The sequence below is a fragment of the Pongo abelii genome, chromosome 9, assembly GCF_028885655.2.
Source record: "Pongo abelii isolate AG06213 chromosome 9, NHGRI_mPonAbe1-v2.0_pri, whole genome shotgun sequence".
In the NCBI taxonomy this organism is placed as follows: Eukaryota; Metazoa; Chordata; class Mammalia; order Primates; family Hominidae; genus Pongo; species Pongo abelii.
Window position 1 is genome coordinate 22,309,217 of NC_071994.2, and position 27,354 is coordinate 22,336,570.

General features: G+C 48.5%; 1 protein-coding gene across 7 annotated transcripts in view; it reads right to left on the minus strand.

Moving 5' to 3' along the window:
- TSPAN18 (tetraspanin 18) overlaps nt 1–27,354 on the minus strand; it is a 203,970-nt gene that overhangs the window by 92,918 nt on the left and 83,698 nt on the right. The window contains exon 3 of one of the 7 annotated variants that reach the window (XM_054524450.2): nt 10,718–10,841. The exons of the other annotated variants lie outside the window; for them this stretch is intronic. The gene's annotated coding sequence lies outside the window, so the exon portion shown is untranslated. The remainder of the gene's footprint in view (nt 1–10,717; nt 10,842–27,354) is intronic. 7 annotated transcript variants of the gene reach the window in all.

Consider the following 27,354-nt stretch of genomic DNA (forward strand, 5'->3'; position numbering starts at 1 on the left):
GCAGCTTGAGAACAGACTAATACACCATATAAGAAAATGTATTTACAAGTTCCAGCGATTAGGACGTGGACATCTTTGTAAGGGATGTGGGGGCATTATTCTTGTACCCCACCACCCAAATCTCATCAATATTTGGGTGGATACAAGCATATCTCAGTGATATTCAGGTTCAGTTCCAGCTCATCCCAATAAAGCAAACATCACAATAAAGTGAGTCGCATAAATTTTGTGGTTTCCCACTGAAAGTAAAAGTTACATGTACACCATACTGTTATTAAGTGTGCAATAGCATTGTTAAAAAAAAAGTACACACCTTAAAAATACTTCATTGCTAAAAAATGCTAACTATCATCTGAGACTTCAGCAAGTAGTAATCTTTTTACTGGTGGAGAGTCTTGCCTCCATGTCAATGGCTGCTGGCTGATCAGGGTGGTGGTTGCCGAAGGTCATAATGGCTGTGGCAATTTCTGAAAATAAGATGGTGAAGTTTGCCACACCGATCAACTCTGGCTTTAACAAAAGATTTCTCTGTAGCATGTCATGCTGTTTGATAGGATTTCACCCACAGTAAAACTCCTTTCAAAATTGGAGTCCATCCTTTCAAACCCTGCCACTGCTTTAGCAACTAAGTTCATGTAATATTCTAAAGCCTCTGTTGTTATTTTAACAATGTTTAAAGGAACTTTACCAGGAGTAGTTTCCATCTCTTTGCTTATCCATAGGAAGTAACTCCTCATCCACTAAGGCTTTATCATGAGATTGCGGCAATTCAGTCACAGCTTCAGTCTCCATTTCTAATTCTAGGTCCCTTGCCATTTCTACCACATCTGCAGTTACTTCCTCCACTGAAGTCTTGAACTCCCCAAAGTCACTCATAAGGGTTGAGAATCAACTTCTTCCAAATCCCTGTTCATGTTGCTGTTTTGACTTCCTCTCACAAATCATGAATGTTTTTAATGGCATCTGGAATGGTGAATCCTTTCCAGTAAGTTTTCAATTTACTTTGCCCAGATCCATCAGAGGAATCACTATTTATGGCTGCTATAGCCTTACAAAATCTATTTCTTAAATAAGAAGACTTGAAAGTTGAAATGACTTCTTGATCCATGGGCTGCAGAATAGATGTGTCTTAGCAGGCATGAAAACAACATGAATCTCCCTGTACATCTCCATCAGAGCTCTTGGATGACCATGTGCACGGTCAATGAGTAGTCATATTTTGAAAAGGAATCTTCTTTTCTGAGCAGTGGGTCTCAATAACAGGCTTAAAATATTCAGTAAACCATGCTGTAAACAGACGTGCTGTCATCCAGGCTTTGTTCTTCCATTTACAGAGCACAAGCAGAATGGATTTAGCCTCATTCTTAAGGGCCTTAGAATTTTCAAAATGGTAAATGAGCACTGGCATCAACTTAATGTTACCAATTGCATTAGCCCCTAACAAGAGAGTCAGCCTGTCCTTTGAAGCCTTGAAGCCAGACATTGACTTCTCTCTAGCTATGAAAGTCCTAGATGGTATCTTCTTCCAGTAGAAGGCTGTTTCATCTACATTGAAAATCTGTTGTTTTGTATCGCCACCTTCATCCATGATCTTAGCTAGATCTTCTAGATAACTTGCTGCAGCTTCTCCATCAGCACTTGCTGCCTCACTGTGGGCTTTTATGTTATGGAAACAGCTTCTTTCCTTAAACCTCATGAACCAACCTTGGCTAGCTCCCAATTTTCTTCTGCAGCTTCCTCACCTCTCTCAGCCTTCATAGAATTGAAGAGAGTTAGGACCTTTCTCTGGATTAGGCTTTGGCTTAAGAGAATTTTGTGGCTGGTTTAATCTTCTATCCAGACCACTAAAACTTTCTCCATATCAGCATCTGTGTGTTCACTGGAGTAGCACTTTTAATTTCCTTTAAGAACTTGGCATTCACAACTTAGCTAACTAGTGCAAGAAGCCTAGCTTTCGGCCTGTCTCAGTTTTCAGCATGCCTTCCTTACGAAGTTTAATCATTTCTAGCTTTTGATTTAAAATGAGAGATGTGCAACTCCTCCTTTCACTTGAGCACTTAGAGGCCCTTGTAGGGTTACTCATTGGCCTTATTTCAATATTGTTATGTATTTGGAAATAGGAAGGCCCAAGGAGAGGGAGAGAGACAGGGGAATGGCCAGTGGGTGGAGTAGTCAGAACACATACAGCATTTATTAATTAAATCCACCGTCATATAAGGGTGCAGCCTGTGATGTCCCCAAACAATTACAACAGTAACATCAAAGATCAGTGATCACAGATCACAACAACAGACATATTAATAATGAAAAGTTTGAACATTACCAAAATGCAACAGAGATAGGAAGTGAGCACATGCTGTTGGAAAAATGGTGCTGATAGATTTGCTCTATGTGCAGTTGCCACAAAGCTTCCATTTGCAAAAATAAATAAAAACACAATAAACTGAAGTGCAATAAAACCAGGTATGCCTGTAACATTTTGCTACCACCGCCCCCTACCCCGCCCCCGCAACAGTAAAATACAATGTGTTTGTGAGAAGAGACAAGTTGGGGAGGGGCTTGATCCAAGCTGGGTTGCAGATCGCTGTCTCAGCAAAATCAGGTCTGGTCCAGTAATGCCTCACCCAAGCCTTCCTCCTTCCCTGGGAGCAGTCCAAACCCCCAGGGAAGGCATGAGAAGGACTCTCAGGAAATACCAAGAAGATCTCAGCTTGAAATTCCAAAGAACTATGTATGACATTAGGACATCTAAGCCTGTCTGAGAAGGGACTTACTAACTCCAGTCCCTACATGGATATGCTGTGCCTCTGCAGGTTCATGTCCTAACCTTTCTGTGATTCTCATTTGCATGAATTGTCCAGTGACTGACCCAGGACCATGTACTGAACGCTCGCTGTATGCCAGGCTGGGGGCTGCCCATACTGCAGCAGCGCTGTCGGGGACCCTCCCCCCGGCCCCCTCTTCTGTGTGTTTCTTCCTTAGAGGCCTGCCTAAGCCATTCTCATGGGAGGATGACCTTTGAGCTACTGGAGCCCCCTGCTCCCGTGTGCAGGCAGCCAGAGGTGCCTGGAAGATTCCATCCCTCCCCCACCCTCAGGGTGGCCCTTAGCCAATGTCTGAGGGTGTGGAGGATGAAAGCACAGTTCTCTCCTCTCAAGTTAACAGAAGCTTACAGGTTTCCCTGTGGGATCAGCAAGAGCAGCCCTCTGCAGGACCTAACCTCGCCCCCTTGCTTTCCTCCCCTTCCCTGTCCTGTTCCCCCAACCTCCTTAGGCTTCTTCTGGGAAATCATCCTTAATATATCTTCTGTTCACAAATGCTTGCCTTGATGTCTACTTCTAGGGCATCTGACAACCATGCAAATATTATCCCATTTAACAACAATGCTTTGAGGTGAGTGTTGTGATTATTCTCATTTTTCAGATAAAGACATCGAGGTCAGAGAAGTTTAGCAACATGACCGGGTTACAGCTGAGCAGGATCTGAACCCATATCAGCCTGGTGCTGAGCCTGCCTGTCTAACCCCCTCTCTCTATGACTTCCCCAACTCCCTAGAGAAGCGAGAAAATGGAAGAAGGGGTGCTGGGGAAATGCATTTAGCAAAGGACAATGGTGAAAACTCCTTGTGAGGCCTTGGGTTTCATCAAAGTGGAAAAAAAAAATAGATTCATCATTTGCCAACTTCACAACCCAGGCACACACAGTGTGCTCTGAAACCCAACCACTCAGTCCTCTCCCTGGGGCTGTTTCTTCCTCCCCAGAAAGAACCCGTGTGGCTCTCTCCTTTTGGAGCCAACAAAAAGCCCCAGCTTAGGCAGGGATTTGTTTTCTAAGCAGAGGAGAGAGGCTCCAGGGGCCGAAAGGAACTGGCAGGTCTTTTTGCCAGAGGTGCCCGAGGTGCAGGCTGGAAAGAAGCTAATAACTCACTGTTCTGTGTCCCAAGCCCCCCACCTCGCCTCCATCTCCCTGAGGGTCCATTTGAAAGGAAAAAAAAAAGAATCCTAAAAAGCCCCCTCTTTGCTCCTGGCCTCAGCAATCTCATGGTTCCTGCCTGGGTTTAAGCCTTGGAAACAAAAGCTGATCGCTGGGACTGCCTGTAGCTGGACAGAGTGGGCAGCAGTAATTAATTATCTAGGAAGCTGCCATTATAAATTCCTTTTCGAAGGGAAGCCACACCCAAGTGTTATTTACCTGCCCAGCAGGCTCTCTTTGGGCAGGCAGGTTACGGACAAAGCAGATTCCTCTGCTGGGTGGGGGTGAGCATCTAATTGCAGGTGATTAGATGGGGAGGGTGTCTTTATCCCCAGCAAGTCCCAGATCCCAGAGACCCACCAGGTGACTTTTAAGAAAGAAGAATCAAGGCCCAGGTGGGGTGTCTATCAGACCTGGTGTCTACATACAGGCTGCAGTTGCCGGCATCTTCTCTGCTCGGTGGGGTGACCTGTCTGCTCCTGGGTCCCTCTCCCCTGCCCAGCCATCATTCTGGGTTTACAGTGATCCATAGTGACATTTAGCCACCACAGATGGACTCTTTTAAAATTATGTCATTCATCCTTATAAGCCTTTTCTAGCATAGAAGATAAAAATCATTCAAATAACAATTCTAAGCAGGGAAAAGTGCTTATTAATGAAGTCATTTGGTGATAACAGGAAGGAGGAATGAAGCCTGGAAATCCAGGGAGGGCTTCCTGGAGGAGCTGGAAGGTAAAGCTCTTGCAAACAAGGCAACTAGAGTCAAATGAGAAATACTTACCTAAGAGTCACCATTTGCTGCACCATTTGCTCAGAGGTAGGGGCTTTGTCTCTGATCATTAAACCAACCCAAGAAGGCAATTTTATTATTCCTCTTTACAGATGAAGGAATGGGGCTCAGAGAGGTTAAGCTACTTGCCCAAGGTTACTAAGCCAATAGGAAGGAAAGCTAGCATTTGAACCCAGGTTCACGTGTCCGTCCAGGATTCTGCCCTGTCCATTGTGTCCAGGATAGCCAGGCACCGAGATAAATGATAAGGGGCAGACCACAGGCTTTGGAGCCCAGAGTGAGGAGACAGTGTTTCTACTGGAGCAGTGAAGGGAGGGCTCCTGGAGGAGGTGTCTTCAAACATGGAAGCTTTAGGCAGGCAGAGAAGGGAAGAAGGGCATTCCCAGGAGAGGACAGCCTGTGGGCAAAGGCACAGAGAAGGAGTGTAGCCTTATTTGATAGACATCCAGGGAGCATCGTTGGCAAGTAAAGTCCCAAAGATATCCTAGATATTCAGACCAAGCCACTCGAGAAGGAGACCAGCAGTGGAGAGCCACCGAGGTTTCCCTGGATAAGTGAACGTCTGTGAAGTCAGTGGGTGGTGAGGCTGTCGCCTGAACAAGGAGAAGGCTGCAGGCTGTGGCAAAGCCAGGCAGGAGCAGGTACAGCAAGGATCGAAGAAGGAGGGACAAGGAAGAAGGTCAGCTTCGGAAGCCCGACTATGACAGCTGTTCCCCAGGGTCCCCGGGACAATGAGGGTGCCGCAGAGAAACAGATCCCTCAGGGGCAGTGGCAGTTTGGGAGGAATATCATTGGCTTGTTCCGGGCTTCCGTTCCAGCTGTCAGCATGGGAAGAAGCAGCCCAGAGCTGGAAAAGCTCTTTGGGAGCTGAGGAAGGTGGAATTTGGGGGTCTAGGGTAAAGAACTGGAAACAGAAGATGGGCTGGGGAGGGATGAGAGAAGCAGAGGAGAATGAAGGAAAAAGAGGGGGAGTTGAGGATGAAAATGAGGTTTACCCTCCATCAAGTGGAGCACGAACAAGCATCATTTATTCATTAATAGCATGGACTGTGCTAGGCATGGAGCTGGATGCCACATACATAGGCCTTGGTAAGATGCAGAATGCATACCGATGGAAAGGAGGTGGCTCGGAGGTGGGGGGCCTGGCTTCACATCCCACACACTGCCCACCTAGCACGGGCAGCCACTGGGGTCGAGCGATGTCGCCTCCTCTGATGAAGTGAGGATAATGATGCCTGGGTCATAGGCAGGGAACTGAAGGTCACTATGACACGAGTCAAGTGCTTGGACAGGTGGCTGCCATCTTCCAGTTAGGGGAGTGATGGTCTCCTTCACTCTCCTCCCCTCTCACCCTCTTTGATCAATGACCTTTTTACTGTTCCTTGAACTCTGAGCTGCTGCATTTCAGGGGCCATGGCGCTGGTTCTCCCTCTGCTTAGGACCTCTTATCCTGGATCTTAGCTCAGCTCCCTCCATTTCATTCAGGTCTCTGCTCAAATATCCCCTCCTCCAAGAAGGCTTCCTGGACCAGCTGTCCCAGACAGCTTCCCACCCCACCAGCCACACCCTGCCATCTCAGCCTAACCACTGCATGACATCATGTTATGTATTCATCTCTTAACTTGTTACTCCCACTAGAAGCCAAGCTCCATGAAGGCAGAGACCTTGTTCCCTGTTTCTTCAGCATGTAGAATGCCAGTGCATACTGGACACTCAGCCTAGATTTGTGAATAAATGAATGAGTGAGTGAGCGAGTAAATGAATGATCCAAATGCTCTGATAACCCAAGCTTCTCCAGTAGGACCTAGGAGTGGTCAAGGGGCCGTGTAAACAAGTACAGTGATGCTCAGGTTTGGATCCTTGGACATGCATTTTCCAAAGCCAAGTTCTGGGTTCCCCTGGGGCTTGTGAGGGCCTAGGTGAGGGACCTTGAAAGCCAGGGACAAAGAAATGTAACCACACTTGTCAGCTCTAGTGCACTGCAACATCTTGACATCTTTTTAGGGGTCACATCTTTTGTCTGACTCTAGCTCTGAGCATACATAACCTCTTCATCGGTTCCTGAGGTAGGAGACAGCCTTTCAAAAGGTCTGAAAAGGTAGAACAGATGGGAGTCCTCAGAGGACCTCTCCTGCTTTTCTGCTCCCCGGACCCTAAATCAGAGTTGAAGAAACTGGATCATACCTCCATTGGCCTAACACAGCACTGGCATAGTGGCATTTTGTTTTGTTTGTTTGTTTTGTTGTTGTTGTTTTTGAGACAGAGTCTTGCTGTGTTGCCCAGGCTGGAATGCAGTGGTGTGATCTCAGCTCACTGCAACTTCCACCTCCCAGGTTCAAGCAATTCTCCTGCCTCAGCCTCCTGAGTAGCTGGGATTACAGGCACCTGCCATTGCGCCCGGCCGGCACAGTGGCATTTTTTTTTAAGTGTGAATTAGCTTGGTAATTTTCAACAATTGCAAAACATCTTTTTAAAAAGCTGAGTTTCCAGCTTCTTTTTAAAAACTTTAGAAGATCTGAAAATACTGGAGCTAGCTGAAAAGTAAGTCTCCATTTAGACAGGGTGTGTGCTGAAGTTTACTGCAGTCCCCACCACTTTCCGGTATCTTCCAGACCCTAAAGCCATAGTTCAAATGCCTGAGCCCGAGCTGCTGATTTGCTTGTTTGTTTTTCACTGAATTTGCTTACTTATTTGTGTTAGGTGCCTGGCCCTGTGGGAATTTGAATGATCCCTGCCCTAAGCTCCCTTTGCTTCACTTTCATCACCTGTAAAGTACGATGATCTTCCCTCGTAGGATCAAAGAAAATAACAAACGTGAATGTGGCCAGACCTTGGCTGGCGCCTAACCAGTATGCTCAATAAATATTTCCCCTTCCCTTTCCTGCCCAACTAAACTGGCCCAGCCATTCATTCTCCAGTCAGCAAATAAATATCAAGCCACACCTTTATGCCAAGTACCACGCAAGACACTGGGGTGTGATGGTGAGCAAACTGTCATGGCTTCTCCCTGCTATGGCACGTTGCAAACTATAATCCAGCAAATAAATCTGTAAGTCCAGTTTGAAATATGTGCCATGAAGGCAATAGATAGAGTGGGATGAGAGAGAAGAGGAAGGTTTCTCCAAGGAGGTATATCTGCATTGAACACTGAAGAATAAGAGGGGCCAGCCAGGTGGAGAGGGCTGGACAAGAACTCCAGGCAGAGGGAACACCCTGTGTGCCCCTGAGTCAAGAAACAGATCGCATGGTTCTAGGAACTGAAAAGAGGCCTATGTGGATGGTGTGGAGTGGGCTGGGGGAAGGAAGGGACGTGACCTCGTGAGGAGGGCAGGGGTGGATCATGCAGGCCCTTCAGACCACAGAAGGAGGGGAATTTTATTCTCAGTGCAGTGGGAAGCACAGAATGCTGGGAGAGACACAGTTGGTTCATATTGCATGTTTCAAAATGTCTGGACTATGAAATAATCTTTTTCATACAATATGATACCACTATATACCTATTAAAATCACTGAAATCCAAAATCCTGATAATACCAAATGCTGGCATGGATGTGACTCTTATTCATTGCTGGGGGCAGTGCAAAATGGTGCAGCCACTTTGGAAGAGTTTGGCAGCTTCTTATAAAACTAAACATACTCTTATTGTATAATCCAAATATTATACTCCTTAATATTTCACTAAATGAGGTGAAAATTTGTATCCACACAAAAAACTGCACACTAATGTTTACAGCAATTTTTTTCATGATTGCCAAAAATATTGGAAGCAACCAAGATGTCCTTCAACAGGTAAATGGGTAAACAAATTGCATTTGTCCAACAGAATATTATTCAGGGATAAAAAGAAATGAGCTATCGTACACAAAAAGACACGAAAGAATCTTAAATGCATATTGCTTGGTGAAAAAAGCCTGTCTAAAAAGGCTACATACTGTATAATTCCAATTATATGACATTCTGGAAAGGCAAAACTATGATGAGCGTAAAAAGACTAGTGGTTGTGGGAGGTTCAGGAGAAGGAAGGGAGGAAGGTTAGATGGAGCACAGAGGATTTGGGGGGTAGTGAAACTACTCTGTAGGACACAATACTGGTAGACACATGTCATTATACATGTATCAAAACCCACAGAATGTACAATGCAAAGAGGGAACCCTAATGGAAACTATGAACTTTAGTTAATCGCAATGTATTGGTTCAACTGTAACAAATGTATCACAATAATATTAGATGTAAATATCAGGGAAACCATGTGTGTGCCTGGGTAAGGGGAGTCTCTTTGGGAACTTTGTACTTTTCAAATTTTTTGTAAACCTAATTTTTTTCTAAAAATTAAGTCAATAAATTAAAAAATAAACATTCATTTTTAAAACTGGGTTATAGTAGAGAGATGGGATTGACGAGAGGGGCAAGAGTAGAGGTGGGGAGACCAGTTGTCCAGGCAGGAGATAGTGGTGGCTTCCACAAGGGTCATGATGGAGAGAAGAGGGTAGATTCAAAAGCTATTTAGGAGGTAGAATGGAAGGCCCTGGGGATGGGCTGGATATTGAGGGGGCTGGAGTGAAGCAGGGGGAGAGTCAGGGAGGATCCCCTGGTCATGGCCTCAGGCCATGGGTGGACTGAGGCTCCCCATTCACTGCAGCTGGGCTACAGAAGGGGGAAGGGAATGAAGGTCAGGGAAGCTGTTAAGTCAGTAAAGGACCCATGGGACATCCAGACACCAGGGGTCTGGAGTATAGGAAACAGGTCTAGCTAGAGATTCAGAAGCCTCCATCATACAATGGCAGTTGAAGCCACACAAGTGGGCTCACCTTCATGCATTCAGTTCAGACCACCTTTCCGGGGCCCCTGTCACAGTGCTTATGGCCTTGTGGACTTACCTGTGGCAATACCAGCCCTGCAAAGGCCCTGAGCACCCCTTCATCGTCCTATAGGTAAGGAAACCATTCTAGACAAATCAGAATTGCCAAGATCCTCCAGCCAGCTCATGAAAGATCGAGGATCCCATCTCTCTGCTATCTTTTTGTTGTTGTTGTTGTTTAATTAAAAAACCATTTTTAATACAGCAATCAGTCAATAAGAGAACTGAACCGGATTCGGGATCAGAATGATGCAGTCTTCTATGAAGACTTCAAAGCTAGATTTTTCACCTCAACCTCCAGCCTTTCACATAGGTAAAGACCATATGCATCTCCAAACCCTCATTCCCCCAGCCTCTACCTTGTGGCACTCTGCACAGCCACCTGTGCAAGACACCCAATGCTTACACACAGAAGACCCTCAACATAATAATAATGATAACAATAAGGTCCAAAGCCCATGAACTCCCAGGAAGAGAGAAGTCTTCCCTGTGGGGAAACATGAGTAAGGTTGAAGCCAAGGCTCAAACCAAACACCCAGGTGGGAGTCTGCAGCCTGCTTTCCTAAAACTCCTGCACCCTGGACTCTCCCAGGAGGCCTGTCCCGGCCTGCAGAGGATGAAGGCAGCCAAGTTCTCCTGCTTCAGGGCCCAGCCATCCCTGCTTCCCATGTCCCCCTCCTTTCTCTGCCAACACCTTTTGCACAATTCCACACTGCCCTTTCCTCATGCACTTGTCTCCAAACCCCTCAGCATCCATTCTCGCAAACGCACACTGAGCTTCCCATGTGGAAAGATATCTTTTGTAGTGGGAACAGGTCTCTTGAGAGGTATTCAAAATCACAAGTGGTTTGGGTTTCCACGTTTTGAAAGGGGGATAATTTTAACCTGAGTTCAGGCTAAGGCTTTATTCCAGCCAAGTCCCTGATGACCCCAGGGTGGGACATGTCCCTCTCAGCATAAGGAAATCACCTACCTGGAGAGGCCCCCATCTTCCCTACCCACCCTGGCTATGCTGCCTCCAGATTCTAGGCACTTCCCCAGTCTCCTTGCAGAATCACCTACCCTCCTCCAGGGCCTGGGCTTGGGTAGGGCATACCTGTCTGCACAGACATTCAGGGTCCAAGACTCAGCAGGGGCTGAGGGAGAAAGGGAAGCTGTGGCTCCAGGTACCCAAGGCTTGCTGGTCTTGTTCTGTCTGCTGGCTTCCCATGCTGGGATCCCTGTTGTGTGGTAAGTAAGTAACATCAGAGACCTGGAAAAGCAACCCCGGGGCCTAGAGCTCCTGGGACAGGCTCAGAGGACAGATTATAGCAACCAGCCAGAAAACCATCAGGCCCCCGGCAGGGTCACGTGTAAGCAGTAACCTTGGAGGCGGGAAGGAGCGCAGTGGCAGAGTTGGCAGGATCCACCCAAGACTCCAGCCCAGCCCAGAAGGGCCAGACATCCAGTCAGGGCCCTCGTGAGCTAAAAGGCTCTTGGTTTGGCCACAACAGGAAGCACCCAAGCGTCCAAATGCCTTCACATGTAGAAGAGAGAGTCCCTCCTGCCCCCAATCACATAAGACTATGGTAAGCTGGGCACAGGCGCCAATAGGGCAGGGAGGGCAAAAAGTGTATAAAGGAGAAATGACATTATACAGAAAGAGAGTAAAATCCTGCCCCTACCCCAGGCTCCCCAAGGCACTCCCCACACTACGGCTGACTCAGGCTCTGTGCAGAATCCAAACCCCTGTGTGTGTCTATCCACAAGGGCACACAAACATCCAGAGGCAAGGCCTGCAGCATAAGGAGCTTTGGCTTTAGAGTCTGACATTTCTGGTTTCAAATCCTGGCTCTACCACCTATTAGCTGTGTGACTTTGGGCAAGTGACTTAAACATGCTGTGCATCAGTTTCTTTATCTCTAAACCAGATGAGGCAAGATGAGCCAGGTAAAACCCTGAGAGCAGTGCCTGGCACACAGCAAGCTTAGGTGCTAATATCAGTGGTACCTGCCGGCAATAGACACATAGACGATGATCCAGAAATATCCACCCTTCATGTATAGGCGAATGCAAACTTTTTTCTTTTCTTTTTTGAGACAGAGTTTCGCTCTTGTTGCCCAGGCTGGAGTGCAATGGCGCCATCTCGACTCAGTGTAACCTCTGCCTCCCGGGTTCAAGTGATTCTCCTGCCTCAGCCTCCCAAGTAGCTGGGATTACAGGCATGCACCACAACGCCCAGGCTAATTTTTATATTTTTAGTAGGGACGGGGTTTCTCCATGTTGGTCAGGCTGGTCTTGAACTTCTAATCTCAGGTGATCTGCCCACCTCGGCCTCCCAAAGTGCTGGGATTACAGGCGTAAGCCACCACGTCCGGCCCTTCTTTTAGCCTTGCCTGTTCCTGGAAAGCCTTCCTTTCTGCAATGGCCCCCTCACTTTGTGTGTGGTGTAAGAGTGTGGCCCCTGTCTCCCACCGTCTTTCCTCCAGCCTTGTAAGGTAGATCTTACCCTTGTTTCATTGTAATGATGGGAGATGCAGGCTGAGAGAGGAGAAGCTCCCGGCCTGAGGCCCACAGTCGGAAAGAGGACAGAGTGGGGACCCACACCCTGGTTTTCGAGGCTGCCTTGTCTTGCATGTGCTGCAAGGCCTGTAGACAGTAGACAGAGTGAGCATCCAACCCTAAACACACTCATGGAGAAACAAGCCCACCAGGGTCTCTGTTGTGAACTGGGGACATCTGAGAATCCATGAAATGGCCTTGTCTAAGAAAACAGGCCCTGGGTGTACAAAACCCAGCCAACCCCTGCTTCAACATTTCCATCAAGCTCAAATGCTGAGACGGCAACATCCCTGAAACCTGTAAGGAGACAGCTGCATGGCCCCTGACTCCTGTTTCCAGCTCGAGTCCGTCAGGAGGCTTCACACAGGAGGGGTCCCGCTGGGATGCATCAAGTCAGGCAAGACCGGCCTTGTTCTAGGAGAGGTTCAGCCTCTGCTGGTGCCTGAGAGCCCACCAGTGGATCGGGGCGCACACTGCAGAAAGTTGCATGACCCAGGGAGAAGCTCGAGAGCACTGGAGTCAGACTGACCGGGGCTCCCACCCAGGCTGCCCATTTCCTAATAATGTGAACTGAGCCATTTACTCAACCTGGTGGGGCCTCGGTCTTCTCATTTGTGAAATGGGAAAAAAGTCAGCCCTCCCTCGTTGGCTGCGCTGAGTGATCTGCAAAAGCACTCACACAGTTTCTGGCACATGGAAGGTGCTGGATAAACATCAGGCTGTACCATGTTGCCTTCTACGTGTCTTTCAGTTTGGAGTCAAGAGAAGAGATCAAAAGGGAGCTCTGCCCGCCTTTGATATTCAGGAGTCAGCAGGAGCACTCAGATCAGAACTCCTCCCCGAGTTCGGGGCGGTGGGGGGTGGTGGGAGGAGGCTCTGACTTAGCACCCTATAAAAGGAAGGTAAAGCTCCAGCACTGGCACAGCTTCATGCCCCTATTGTTGTCTGACCACACTGAACTGGGAGGATGGGTTTAGCGTCTGTCTCTAGGACCAGAGAAGGGTGTAGGGAGGACAAGGATGAGCTGATGTTGATTTTTACATTCTCAGCACCAAGCAAAGCCTTTGGCTGGTGCCAATCAACATCTGTAGCATGAGTGAATGAATGAATGAGAGCATCATCCCCGCGGAAGCATCAGACACACAGTCTCTCCTTTCTCCAGCTTCTCCTGAAATTGAACAATTATCTCAACAATAACAGCCACAATTAAAACCCAGCACTGGCCCTGTGAGCCAGGAAGCCCAGTGTGTTTACTCTGAAGGCCTCCGTGGCTGGGATGTGAGGAGCCGGCCTCTGGAATCCCAGGCACAGGCCCGTGGGCCCCTGGCTTTATCTCCCTGCTTTCTCCTTCCTCCCATTGTCCTGTCTGGCTTCCCACAGCCCTAGGCAAGGCCCCAGCTTTGTTTAGAGGTCACAGGGTGGCCCTGACTGCCCCAGAGGCATTCGATTAGGGCAGAATGGCCAATGCCCCTCCTAGGGAAGCATTCCTTTCTGAACTTTCCCAGTGACCCTCCCCCACACAGCTTGGTTTCCTCAAAGACATCAAGGCCACCACATCCCCTATCCCTGCCCCCAACCCCAGTGGGGGGTGGGTGATCAGAGGCCCCCCAAAGAGGCCAAATGATTAGCTAAGGTAGAGGGCAGGCAAAAAATTAACAAGGCAAATGAATAGCCAGGACCCATAAATTAAAATACTACATAGTGACAGCTAGGAGGGGTGTGGGGTGAGGGCAGGGTGCCAATCCATCCTTCCCTAGCAGAGGGGAAATTCAAAAGCACCAGAGGTTTCTGAGGACTCAGCTCAAGAAACAAATGATCCCTCAAAGGCTTGAACTCCAAACCCTGAACGATGGTAGTGAGGCAGGCTTTATGTTGAGGGAAGACCCCAACAGCAGGAGGTGGAGCTGGGGGCAGTCATGACCAAGCCTTGCTTTTTAACCGATTCCCAGTGACTGGCCACAGCGCAGGACTCTAGTATCTCTTTTCAGAGACAGACAAGAAATAAGCTCCTGGTTTTCCGGTATGAGTGGTGCCCAGCTCCGAGAGGGGGTCCTCATTCTCTTCCTCCCCTCCTCCAGCTACTTGACTCAAATGAGCTTCTCTGATTGTCTCAGAGGGTGATGGAAAATACTGACGACAAAAACATGACGATATCAGTTCTATTCATTTTGCCTTAAACCTAAGCCAGGACCTTTATTTTTGATAGCAGCAGGAGACAAATATGGGCGGGTCCCCAGTGAAACCCCACCTCCAAGCTGAAGACAGTTTAAAGCCTGAAAGCCAAGCTACAAGTCAAATCCATGGACCAGATTGAGAACCTGTCTTCCAGTCTAGCGTGCTTTCCTCTGAGTGATCCCCACCCTTCACCTATTCTACACTTATCTACCCTTTCCTAATTGGTTTTCTACACTGTTGTGCCCACCTTTGAGTGGTGTCTTTACTTTAACCTTTTTTGCATACTCATAAACCAATTGGCATGCACTCCCCATTGTGAGTCCATAAAAAGCCCTGGACCCAGCCACACTAGGAGAGAAACCACCCAACTTCAGGGGTGGGGAACCCCCCCACTGCATCGCCTCTCCACTAGAGCTGTTCCATTGTTCAATAAAATTCTTCTCCACCCATCCTCACCCTTTGAATTGTCAGCATATCCTCCTTCTTCTTGGACACAGGACAAGAGTTCCAGAACCACCAAATGTGGGTACAAGCTATAATGCAAACAGGCTGAGTGGGCAGGGTGCCTCTAGTGGTAGGCCTGGGGCTGAGCAAGGCCTGGGCAGTGGGGGGCATTGCCGGCCATTGAGGTCCCTGATTGGCAAAGTGGCTGAGAAAAATTCTGCGTCACTTTCCAATGTTGTAATGAATGAAGTGATGACCTGGATAGTAACAACAGCAGCTCACATTCACTGGGGGCTGACTATAGGCCAGAAGTATCTTGCTGATCCTCATTGCAAGTCAGGGAGAATCTGTACAAGGACTCAGAAAGTCTAAGAAACCTGCCCAATGTTACACAGCTGGTGGGAGAATGAACTCAGCTCCACCTACGTGTGAGACCCTCAGTCCCTTTAATTCCCTTAACTTGGTTTAGCAGGACTTATACAATTGGAGAACGTGAAGCCCAGGTCAATGATTTATGTCATTTGTCCTCAGAAGCAGGGTCCTGGTCTTCATTTGGGGTCTGACATTTTCCCAGAGTTAGCCTGTGTCTCCTCAGCCTTTGGGGAAGGACAGCTGAAGGGGTTTGTAATTCCAGAAGGGTGGCTGTCCTCCAAACACTGGGATGCTCCTTTTAGGGCTGTGGCTGGGAAGGGCTAGCCAGCCAGGAACTACATTTTGCAGCCTCCTTTGCACCTATGTGGTCATGAGACTCATTCTCACCAATGATAGTGGAAGTGACTTGGGTGTCACTTCCACTATCATTGCTGAGAATGTGATGAGAAAATAAGTGAGCCCTCTTTACTCCTTCCTCCTTCCATAATGACCTTGGAAGCCACATGTTGAAAATGGAAGAAACCTGGGACCCAAAATACTGTGTGGACAGCCACCCACCACTTTCACTGAATTGTTGCTGAGGGAGAAATTAATGTGTATTGTATTAAGCCACTGAGATTCTGGGTTTACCTCTTGCAGCACCGGGCACTGCCTTAACCCATTACTAGTAGTTGTGGTTCTCAGTTATGACCAATCATCTTACCCACAGTCATTCTTGAAAGTGTTGAGAAAGACCCCCAGATCAAAGTTCATTTAAATTGGGAACTATTTACTGAATGCCTCCTATCCCTGGCCCTGTCTCATCGACACACAGAAGTTCTCTAATGTCCCTATCCCTGTACCCCCACCCCACCTTTCCTGCCTGTCACAGCCAGGCCTCTCAAAGGAATTGGCTACACCTCCTGTTGCCATTTCTCTATCTTCTATTCACATCTCAACTCCTCCAGTCTGGCCTCCACCCCCAGCCATCCTCAGAAGCAGACCCCGCCAAGGTCACCCTTCCTCCACGACAGTCAAGATTGCAGTTCTGATATTCTGGAACCTCAGCTCTTGTACAAATGGCCCCACCTTTCAGGAGCACAGCCAAGCTGACCACACAACCTGTCCACAGACCTGATTCCTCGTGACTCTTTCTACTACCTCGAGGGATCATTTAGTTAGTTTCTGTAAATTTATGCAGAAACCCACTGTGTGCTAGACAACGTTGTAGTCAGGGATATAGAAGAGGAAGAGGAGGTAAAGAAGAAACCATCCCTGACCTTGAATGGCTTTCAGTCCAAGTAGGATCAAGTATATCCCCATTCTTCAGATGAGAAAACTCAGGCTCAGAGAAACTAAGTGTCTAAAATAACATAGCTGATGAGTGTCATCTCACCCACTGACCCCAAAGAGAAATTATCTGAGAAAAATAATGAAGATGATGTACTTCAAGAGAGGCCTGAACCTTAATATGCACTTAACTAATCATCCCAATATGGGAACAAAGAAAAGAAACAGAACAATCGCAGGTTCATCTTTTCTTTTTCCTGATTTTACTATTTGTAATGTTCTAATTAAAAGTCAACCACTCTCAATAATCCCCAGTGAGACCCAAGGAAATGTCTTGGTCCTAATTTTAGCCCCATGAGAAACAGTCCAATATCATATTAGATAAAATTATTTGACCTTAAAAAGGACTACATCCCCTCTCTGTGCTTCAGTTTCCCCATGTGTACACTGAGGAGTATAGAGAGCTAAACCTGATGATCTCTTGGGCTTATTGCAATGTTCGATGTCTGTGATTTTAGCATGTTCCCACTTGTTTATCAGACATTGGCAGCTGCCTCATCTATCTTTCTGCACCCCAAAAGTTAACATTTTATTGAGTGCCTCTCTGGTGTATCACAAGCACCAACTCATTGTATTAGTCCATATGTATTGCTCTAGAGGAATACCTGAGACTGGGTAATTGATTTAAAAAAGAGATTTACTTGGCTTATTGTTCTACAGGCTGTACAAGCATGGCAGAGCATCTGCCTGGCTTCTGGTGAACTCCCAGGAAGCTTTTACTCATGGCAGAAGGTGAAGGGGAAGCAGGCATGTCACATGGCAAGAGAGGGAGCAAGAGAGAAGCTATGCTCCTTTAAACTCCTGCTCTTGCATGAACTAATAGAGCAATAATTTACTCATTATTGCAGGGAGGACACCAAACCATTCATGACATAAAGGATTCACCCCCATGAGCCAAACACCTTCCACTCCACCCCACCTCCAACACTGGGGGTCAAATTTCAACATGAGATTGGGGGCGGGGGGACAAATATCCAAACCATATCACTCATGTATCTTTCATGACAACCTAGGAAAGTATCATTTTATGGATGAGGATCCCAAGGCTTAGAAAGTTTAAGGAACTTGCCCAAAAATGCACAGCAAGTGGCCAAAACAGGATTCAATCACAAACAGTCTAGCTCTCAAGTGCCATGTGGCACCTCCCACAGTCTCATCTATTGCAAAAAGCTCTGTCTATAGCTTCTGAGAAGTGGACAGTGCACCATATGACCCTGTCCACTTGCCACAGATGACTGGACCAGGGAGGACACCTGTGCCCAGAGCAGTCCACCCCTTGACCATTAGCAACAGAAGGCATGGCTGGGTGTGGAAGGCCCCGCCTAACAGCAGGAGGCATTCAGGTTTGCATAGGGAGGCTCCTAGGGCGCTGGCCAGTTGGCTGTGAGAAACTTAACTAAAACCCATGAGAATGTGTGGCGCAGGCACCAGTTGGGTCAAGGTTACCGTGAGTGAGTAGAACACGCTAGTCAAAGCACAGAGAGCATGGGCCACCCTGAAGGAGCCTGGCCAGAGATAGAATTCTTCCATTTGCTGGTTGCAGGGACTCAGAGGTGTCCCAGTTTTGCCCCTTGGATTTCCTTAAGCCCTGACTATATCTTGACAGCAACCTTCCTTGGCTGGCGCTAGTGCAGATGGTTCTCTGTGTCCTTAGTCCCAAGGAGCTTCCAGAAACCAAAACTTTTGAGCAAATCAACTCCCTTTCCCCTTGCCAGACACCTTTGCCTGGATCTGTCTGTACCTGTACAAAACCAGCAGAAGGTAATAAGTAATAAGTAAGCCATTGGCTCCGGTTCTGGACTTTTCTGTAATACAGAGATTTTTGCTGTCATGATGTTTCTTGTAATAGGATTTGACAGAGCACTGGCGTGAGAGACAGTATGCATAAAAGAAAAAAAAAAGGAAAGGAAAGAGGAAAAAAAAAAAGCCTTCCAAGCTCAAGAAAATGGAAAAAGCAGAGTGCATAAGAGAGGGGAGAAAAGTCAATTAAATCATAATAATTACTTCCGCTGCTGTGCCCAAGAGCAGCATGAGCGTCTATTAATTAGGAGTTCCATGTTGACTGTGGCCGTTTGACTTCAACAAGGCTGCCAGTGTGCACCATAATAACATTCTCCTGGAGAGCAAATGTGTGAAAATATTTTCATCCTGACAATTAGCAGTTTTAAAGAACCCGACACACGCACACATGCGCACAATCCACCTCCCTTCCCAACACACACACAGAGCAAGTTCCCTGGGCCCCTGCGATTAGCCTGAAATGCAGCCGTTTCTGCTGTCCCCAATATCTATTCCCCAGAAGTCAAGTTTCCCAACCCCAGGAGCTATAATTACCAGCTCCTCTCATTAGCACTCAGCAGCTTGCGCGGGTGCAAATTCCCAGCCAGGGGCACAGAGCAGGAGCCTGGAGCGGGTAGCAATCCCCGGCCAAAGGCAAGATGGGGCCAAACCACTCAGGAGAAGAGCCCGCCTGAAGGCAGCCTTGACAGAAGGGGGCTCAGAGCAGCCTGACTCCTTCCCCAGGTCCAGCTCCACATCCGCACACCAGGCGCATCCGTGGCTTAGATTCCAGGGAATGTTCTAAACAATCCATGAAACCAGGACCTGGGAAGACAGGCAAATGGCCAGGCTGTTTACTCAGGAGGGGTCTGTCTGGCCCAACCCTGGACTACCAGGGTCAGGAGGGAGGTAAGAGATGACCTAGACCATTTGGCAAATGGGGAAATAGGTTCAGGGAAGTCAGGCCACGTGCTGTTAGTGGCAGGACCAGAACTCAGGCCTGGGCCCCTTGAGCCCCAGCCAGGACTCCTCCCTTATATGATAGGCTCATCTAGGACATGTTATATCATATATTATTCTTTCAATATAATAACCATTGCTATATAGGGCCTGGCACATAAGCGGTCAATACATAACTGTTCACTTCTTCTTACCTTTCCTTGAAGGATAACAGTCAGACATTGACTACTGCGTTTCCCAGCCCTGGGGGATTGGAGATGTGGGGATAGGGCAGGCAGGCAGGGGGGAATGGGGGAATGCTGTAGCTCTTCCCGGAGTGAAGTGGGTACACAGGAGAGAAGCCAGGAGCCAGGTCTCAGACAAACGCAGGACGCTGGGCCACCTGCTCATCTGCCCTGATCAGCTGGAAACAGAGAACCCAGGCAAGGACACAGGATCGGGCCCCTGCTGATGCTCTCTGGACAGCTGGGGTGCTGAGCCAGGAAATCCTCTGGCCCTCTGGCCCCAGGCTCTCCATTGCTTCAGAGCTGGGGACAGAGGAAGGTGAGGGTCAGGGCCCTGGGAGGGCTGCGTCCTGGAGGATGTATAGAAATAGCATCCCCTGCCCAGGGAGGGCTGCACGGGCAGGGCCGTGGAGGGAAATTGGCTTTCCTGCCATTCACCGTCAGTTCTGCACCAGCCAAGTTAAACAACAGGGACTTGCCCACATCACCCACCTAGCCATTTGCAAAACTGGGATATCCTGACTTGCAGGCCAGTGCTCCCTGCTCTTCTAACTTAACACAGGCTTAAAGGCTAATGGGAACAGATATTAGCATTCAACACGGAAAAAATCAGAACTCTGCAGATCCCTACCCCAGCCCCACTTCCTGGATAGGTGATCTCAGCTACACGCCTCTCCTCTCTAGCCTCGGACCTCCCATTTACAAAGCAGGAATAATTTCAGTTCCCACTGAGGACTGTTGTCCAGCTGGATGAAATGAAACCACACTGGCAGAAGTGCCTGCACCACAGTGGTCAGGTGGCCTGGGTGACTTCAGCTCCTGGAGCCTCATTTCCTGTCTGAAGTAGATGGGTTGGACACTATGTATTGTATCAAAGCCCTTCTGCACTTTGGTGGCATGTTGAATTAGGGTTCCTAAGTCTTCCCTCTCTATAAAACAATGAGTCACCCACATTCTTGCTATAGCTTCACATGGGTGGAGTGACTGTCCACCCCTTGAATTTGGCCCTGTCCACATGACTTACTTTGACCAGTGGGATGTCAGAGCAGAGGCATGACTGTGCCCAAGGCTGGGAGGGTCTTCTTGCCCTCTGGTCAATTGCTGTGAGAAGAAAATCTCAGTAGCCACTGCCCCTTCAGCCTGAGTCCCAGAATAAACACATGTAGAGCTGACCAAGGGTCCAGGCAGCTGCTGGCCCAAGGAGGAAGAGAGACACAGAGAGCAGACATCAACACAACCTGCAGCCAAGCCTGGAGCCGAAAGCCTATGTCCAGGCCAGCTCAGCCATGTGGCAGCCAGCCTACAGCCCTTGAGCTGAAAGTAAACGTTGGTTTCAGTCACCGAGCTTTGGAATCTTTTGTTATATGGCATTACTTTGGTGATAACCAATATAAATCCCATTTTACTCTGAGAAAGAGGTTGAGTGACTTGCTCAAGCTTACAGTGAGGGCAGGCAGCAAAGCCAGAGCTGGAACCCAGGATGGCCCACCGTGCATGCCATCAGCTGCCTCTTCCGCATGCTGAACTTGTGGTGTTCACAAGGGCATCCCCAAAGGGAAGCTAAGCAGGCCCCCAACCCCGCTCCTCGCCTCCAGCCTCACACTTCCCTGAGAGGAAGACTTCATTCAAGTGGCCCCACCTCACTAGCCCCGGTAGCTCACTGCGCATGTGGCACCAGAGCCCAACTGGTCATAGGATTCCCTGACCTGAAAGTTGCCTCACCAGGGCCTGGCACTCTCCTGTACTGCTCTTCCTTGGCAGGGACAGAACAGAAGTGCAATGGGGGAAGAGGAGAGGCAGACATCAACTTGGAAAAGAAAGCTGCCAGGCTCCTCCTGCTCAGGAGGCACCATGGCCCACCTCCTTCCTGCACCCAGACAGCAGCAGCTTGGGAGCAGATTCCCCCAGGAAGTCTACACTCACTTGCATTTGGAGGCAGAATTCACTGGAGTCAGGCAGGCTCGGGGAAAGCAGGAGGACACGGGAGAAGCTGCCAGTCAGCATCAGCTTCTCATCAACTCATTCCCCAAGCGATTCTCAGGGTGCAGTCTCTGAACTCGTGTGGGCTCTCACCTGCCTTCAATCCCCATGTATGGAGAGAGGAGTTAAGATCCTCTCCCAGGGTTGCTGGGAGGACTGCACGGTTTATGAGCACCAGGGCCTGGTGTCAACACAGAGGCAGCATCACACATCAGCTGCTATTATTCTCTGATGTTCATCTGTGCCAGAGCACACACAGCACTCGATTCTGATGAACCAGAGGGGAAAAGACACAGATGCTGAAGCTGGTACAAGCACATGCATATCCAATGCAGTCTCTGGACAATTTCAGTTGCGGGTGACCCAGGAATGGCAAATGTGTGGCACGCATGCAACTGCCTCCTGGTTCTCACCCATGGCAGACATCACTAATCGATTACAGTACTCTTTGCTGATCCACCTGGAAGGGAGCTCCGTGCACCTTTTCAGTCCAGTGCCTTGGCAGCTGCTATCATTGGTCTACATTGGCTCTAACAATAAAAGCGATTTATCATCCCTTCTCCAGTCCAGCAGTCTTGTTTACAGAGAAGAAACTAAGGCCCAGAGTGGGCAATAAACTTGCCCCAGGTCACACAGGAAGGCACGATAAGAGCTCAAGTTTTTATATTCTGGCGCTTTCCCCACTGCATTTGTGCTGCACATGGACACTGATTTTGTTTTCTGGATATATTGGGGAGAAGGCTCCATGAGACTCCATCATCTGCTCTGCTCCCTCTGCCCAGCCACCCAGCCTCCTCCTGTGCCCACCTCATTGCCTTTGCTGGTCTCTTGGCCTGGCACATTTCTCCTGATGACACATGGCTGGTGGGCTGTCAAGCTTGCTCTCAACTGCCCGCTCCTCCAAAAGAAGCTGCCCCTGCCCAGTGAGCTGAAGTCTCCCGCATCCTCCCCACTCCTCCATCATGCTCCATGAGCTCCTTTTATTTTGTGGGCACTCAAAATAAAATACATGCCTGAGTTTATCTAAGGCATGTATGTATTTATCATTATCACCATGGTATCCCTGGGGCCATTCTAGAACAATCCCCAGCACAGGGTAGGTGCTCAATACATAATTGTTGAGCGAGTAACCAAATCCCATCAGCCCTCAACTCCTCAGACCCCCCTTCACACACCACACACTCCAGGGACAAAAGAACACACCTCGGCTGGGCAGGCCTCCAGACCACACACCCTAACCCTGAGGGTGCCCCCGTCCGGCTCACAGTCCAGCAGCCCCTGAGGAGGGGCTGATCAGCAGCAGAGCTGAAGAATTCAGCCTTTGGCCTCTCCATTCTCAGTCATCTTCTGGGAGTGCACATGGGCTCATTTTGGTCCCTTGTTTCGACACAAGATGGATTGAGAAATGAGGAGAGAAATGCATCCAGCCCATGGATACTCTAGTCCGTGCCTGGATCCATATGTCAAGGTAGAAGGCAGGTCCCAGTGAGGCCTGGAAGCCCCCAGGAGTGCCTGCCCTACATTACAGGTGGGAGCCTAGCTGCCTGCCTGCTGAGCCCTTCCTAGGCCCACAGTGAAGCCTCTGACTGGCTCCACCATCTGCCACTCTAATCCTCCCATTGCCATGCTCCCACGCCAAGCACCTTTCTATCTTGCCATTTCCTCTGCCTGGAATGCTCTTCTGCCAGCTCTCTGCATAGTGAGATTCTTCTCATGGTTCAGATCTTCTTTGCACAACGTCCTCCCAGCAGAGGGACACACCAAAGCAACCCCCATTGTCACCCTTCCATCTTATCATATTACATCATCTTTGCATCACTTTTTACTCTCTGAAATTATCTTATTTACTTGCTTCCTTTAGTTGTAGCAGCCTGCTCTATCAGACTTTAAACCCAGTAGGCAGTACCTTGTAGGCCCTGTTCATAGCTTGTACTCCTGGTTGGCTGGTCTATTGTAGTGGCCACACCATTTACCATTGATGAATGAGTGGGTGGATGGATGGATGGATGGATGGATGGATGGATGAATGGATGGATTCTACCACCAACTCCCTCTGGGACCCTCCTAGATGGTGTTTCTCTCTGAAGCCCCAGTATGAACTCAGGCTTGGTGCACAGCATGGCACAGACACAAAGTGTTGCTGAGTGAGCACACTGTATTATTTTCAGGATCTCAGTTTTCACATCTGCAAAATGAGGCACTGGGACTAGTCAATGCTTTTCAAACAATGTGGCTGGAAACCTTCTGGAAGGGGTTCACACATCCTGCTCTGCTGCTGCAGTTTTCAAATAAGCAAGTGAGAAAACTCAAGACATGACAGTGAGTTTTCATGGAGCCAAGTGTCTTCATTGCAAAGCCTAGTCCTTCCTATCTGGGGGATGGGAAGAGGGACAAATATTCTTTCTTCCAAGAAATAATGGTGATAAGGGATGACTGTTGTCTTAAAAAAAAAATCCTTATTCTGCAACAGGAAGAGATTGGCAACCAGATGCAGATGTCAGTCCTGACTTTAAAAAAACAAATTATTGGTAAAGGAAATGAAGTCTGGGAACCTCCATTCTGGTGCTCTGCAGAGATGCCACAAACAATGAGGCATTTTCCACCAAACAATGAAGAATTAAACTGCTTGAGGACTCCTTTCTTGCTTTTGTCTGTTTTCTATTTGGGCTTTCCTTTGAAAAAGTGGCTTTGCTGCTTTATAAAGTTTGACGATGCCTGAAGGATCTATCTCCAAGGCCCCGTTCCCAGGATCTCTGCACCCTTGATTTTTATTTTCACATCTTGGCCCCTGCATTACACAGGCTTTTCTCCAGGTCTGGGCGTGGTTGGATCCCAAGTGTGCAGAGGACCCAGGAGGGCTCTGCCCTGCTCAGCTCAGCCCTCTGTGATAGTCTGCCCTCTGGTCTATGTACTACTTCCTGGGCCTCTCCAGGCAAGGTTTTGTGCATCTTGCAAAATCACAGCCTCTGAAGTGTATTTTTGTCATGCATGCAGCTGGGACCCTGGCACTGATAGTGGTTGTACAATTCCCGCTTCTAACCTCATTCAGAGAGACCAAGTGTCTTGTTCAAGGTCACACAGCAAGGAGGGGCACAAAGCCAGTTCATAGAGGTCTTCCTCCCAGCAGTGCCTGCTGAGCGGAAATTTCAAGAGCCCTTTGGCAGCCACTCCTGGACATGAGAAAGCATAAGACTGTCTCCAATTCACTCACACTGTGCTCATAACCACCGTGTGCTGAGCACTTGAACTGTGCCAGGCACTTCATATACATTATTTTAACCCCACAAATGCAAGAAGTATCATGATTCCCACTTTCCCCCTCTGGAAACCAAGACTCAGAGAGGTTCCCTGACTTGCCGTGATCACACAGTGAAAACTAAGCCAGGATCTGGCCCATATCCACTCAAAGCACACCCTCTCCTTTGTGTCTGTCCTCATGCCGTGGCCTGTGGCTTCCTGTGCACAGACAGGGCATGCAGATGGTCTTCCCCTGCTCAGGGTCATCTCTCCAGAAGCAGCCTGACCAGGTGCCTGGCCTGCAGGACACAGAAGTGCCAGGCCGCTGAGGCCAGGAATGGACTGGCAGGACTGGGAGAAATCAAGGCAGCCCATTCCCTGGGAGAGTGAGGAAGCTGAGCGCAGAGAGACGGCCAGCAGGCTGCTGCAAGATGAGGGTTATGGGTGGCCCCAGAAAGAGCAGGCCTGGTGTCGGGGAGCCTCACACAGACACAGGGCTTTGCTCCCTCATTCAACAAATGAAGCATTAATTTTTCTCAGGGCAAATAAGCAATAGTGTTCTATGTGTTTATGTGTGTGTATGCGTATGCGTGTGTGTATGTATGTACACTGGTCTGTCTTAACGTTCCTAGGAACCATAGGGACCCCAATGGTGCCAAAGCAGCATCACAGCCTGAGGGCAGCCCGTGGCACCCCCTCTCCCTCCCTCAGATACCTGCTTTGGCTAAGAATCCTGCAGCCTCTCTTCGAGCCCAGTGAAGCTATTTTATGAACCTGGTCTGTGCCTTAATGATCCCTGGCACCCTTTGGGGGTGGGGTGAGTGGACGGGCAATAGGAATGTTAGCCCCACCTTTTCCACTATTCATTCTCTAGGAACCAGATTAGGGAGTCTGTGAAGATGGGCCCCCATCAGAGTTTGCGCCACCTCCCCTGGGTTCCAGCAGCATGTGATGCCCCCTCTGTGAGTCTGTTTATGCGTCATCCCCACTGGACTGCCCTCCATGAGAGCAGACGATTCTTTTAGTTTAATCGCAACATCAGTTACACATCAGACACAAGAAGGTCCTACATCATACACACAGCAGGAAGGAAGGAGGGAAAGAGCATAGTAACGACAATCACAGATCTGAGCCCTAATATGCACCAAGCACCTCGCTGAGCACATTACAAGCTAGCACTCATGTCATCACTCCTGTAACCCTATCAGGGAACTGAGGCCCAGAGAGGCTAAGTCATTTGCCCAAGGTCACACAGCCAGGAAGTGGCCAGGCTGGGTTTGGAACCCAGGCCTGCAGATCTACAAAGTGCATGCTCTTTGCCTTGGTTAGACCTGCCTAGCTGTACAGGACGGAGGATGCCCCCAGCTTGCAGGCCCACCTGGCAGAGACCTGGGAGGTAAGCGTGTTTGATTACTCATTGAGAGTGATCAAAGAAGGAAACCACAGAGCCTGTTTCCACCGAAGTCGACCACTAGCAACATATGGCATTGCCAGCCCTGCCCACTCACAGGGCTAACTGGGACAGCTGTCATCCTGGGGAATGAGGTGACCCTTCTGTTCTCCCCCTGGGGGTTCCTAATTTTACCAATAGCAGCCATCTTCATTAAGGAACTTGTCAGCACATCAAAATAATGCTGTGATTAACTCCTTGAACAAATATTTGCAGAGCCCTGACTTTACACTCAGGGCTAAATGTTCTTTCAAAAGCATAAAACATAGGCCAGGTGCAGTGGCTCATGCCTGTAATCTCAGCACCTTGGGAGGCCGAGGCGGGTGGATCACCTGAGGTCAGGAGTTCGTGACCAACCTGGCCAACATGGTGAAACCCCGTCTCTACCAAAAATACAAAAAAATTAGCCAGGCGTGGTGGCGGGCACCTATAATCCCAGCTTCTCGGGAGGCTGAGGCAGGAGAATCACTTGAACCCAGGAGGCAGAGGTTGCAGTGAGCCGAGATTGCGCCATTGCACTCCAGCCTGGGCAACAAGAGCGAGACTCCATCTCAAAAAAAAAAAAAAAAAAAATCCTAAAATGTGGTACATGTCATCAAGGAGTTTATCACTAGGAGACTAATTGTGCTTACATTTCTGATTCCCTTTCCAAGGCTAATTGTAGAGTGTGCCTTTCCCTCCCTCTCTCTTCTCACATCCAGTGAATTGTGCTGAGTGTCTAATGAAGGCAGTTAAAAAACAAAACGAAACAAAACATCACATTATGTGAATAAACATCAACAGAGGTGCAATCTCCCAGTTGGACAACAACCAGTGGAAAAGCTGTGGCTACAGTATGAGAAGGCACAGGCAGGGGTGTGGGGGGGTGTGTGTGTGTATGTTAAAACTCCAGTTATTGACTAGGGATATAAAAGAGTTTCAACTGTGTTTGTAGAAGAGAAAGCCCGCTATTGTTTTGGGATGAGACAGATATCAGCCAATTCTTTAATTAGAAATGCCTACTGGTTACATCATATTATGAAATGACAGTGTAACATGCTTCTTCCTGTTCTTTTAAAATATGAGGAAACCACTATATACTCAAAAGAATTGAAAACAGGTTGGGCATGGTGGCTCACACCTGTAATCCTAGCACTTTGAGAGGCCATGGTGGGCAGATCACTTGAGCCCAGGAGTTCGAGACTAGCCTGAACAAGATGGCAAAACCCCCTTCCTGCAAAAAAATAAAAAATTAGCTGGGTG